This window comes from Carcharodon carcharias, chromosome 8 (assembly GCF_017639515.1).
Source record: "Carcharodon carcharias isolate sCarCar2 chromosome 8, sCarCar2.pri, whole genome shotgun sequence".
Classification (NCBI taxonomy): Eukaryota; Metazoa; Chordata; class Chondrichthyes; order Lamniformes; family Lamnidae; genus Carcharodon; species Carcharodon carcharias.
The window spans coordinates 97,952,348-97,953,325 of record NC_054474.1 but is presented as its reverse complement, the minus strand read 5'-3'; the positions used below and the strand labels follow the sequence as shown (position 1 = coordinate 97,953,325).

At 46.5% G+C, this 978-nt stretch overlaps 2 non-coding genes across 2 annotated transcripts; both read right to left on the bottom strand.

Annotated features, from left to right (window-relative positions):
- Positions 1-375: 375 nt before the first annotated feature.
- On the bottom strand, positions 376-482 carry LOC121281631. The gene has a single exon (XR_005943890.1). It is a non-coding gene; the product is annotated as a U6 spliceosomal RNA (small nuclear RNA).
- A 65-nt stretch (positions 483-547) lies between these two features.
- On the bottom strand, positions 548-620 carry trnat-agu. Its single transcript has one exon. It is a non-coding gene; the product is annotated as a tRNA-Thr (tRNA).
- Positions 621-978: the final 358 nt, after the last annotated feature.

The window sequence follows — 978 nt, the reverse complement described above, 5'->3', positions numbered from 1 at the left end:
CAAATCCACGACCACTGCCATCTAGATGGACAAGGACCTGGAAGTTCTCCTCCAAGCCACTCGCCATCCTGACTTGGAAATATATCACCATTGCTTCACTGTCGCTGGGTCAAAATCCTGGAACTCCATCGCTAACAGCACTGTGGGTATACCTACACCACATGGACTGCAGTGGTTTAAAGAGGCAGCTCCCCGCCACCTTCTCAAGAGCAACTAGGGATGGGCAATAAATGCTGGCCCAGCCAGCGAAGCCCACATCCCTTGAAAGAATTAAAAAAAACAGAGAGCACATCCACCAGCCATGTATATCTAGCAAGAAGCGAATGGTTATCCAACAGATTTCCCAACATCTGATGCTCCCCACTATAGTAAGTCTAAGATATGGAACACTTCATGAATTTGCGTGTCATCCTTGCGCAGGAGCCATGCTAATCTTCTCTGTATTGTTCCAATTTTAGTATATGTGCTGCTGAAGCGAGCACAAGAAATGTTTTGCACTATTATGAAGGACGTGTTCAAATCAGCCCAGAACTTGTAAATGGAAGCAAGGATCTGCTGGGATTTGAACCCAGGGTCTCCTGTTTACTAAACAGGTGCTTTAACCAACTAAGCCACAGAGCTCAAGGGCCTCCCCACTATAGTCTGCACTGCAAAATTGGTCTTGCTAATTAGTGGGAAGGCTTCACTTCATCTGTGTTTCTCACTGCAATTCCAATATCTCCAATCAAGATGTTGCCTTTGTTTGCTTTCCCTACCCGTGTCCTAACTCACACTCATTCACCCATCACCCCAGTGTTCGCTGACTGGCATCAGATCCAAGTTCAGCAATGCTTCAAATTTACCCTTTTGAAATCTTTCGGCCTTCTCTGACCCTCCATTTACAATCGCCACCAGCCTACAACCTCCAAGATCTCTGCACAAACCCAACTCTGGCCACTTGTGCACTTCCCATTTCCATTGTTGCACCAATGGTGACTG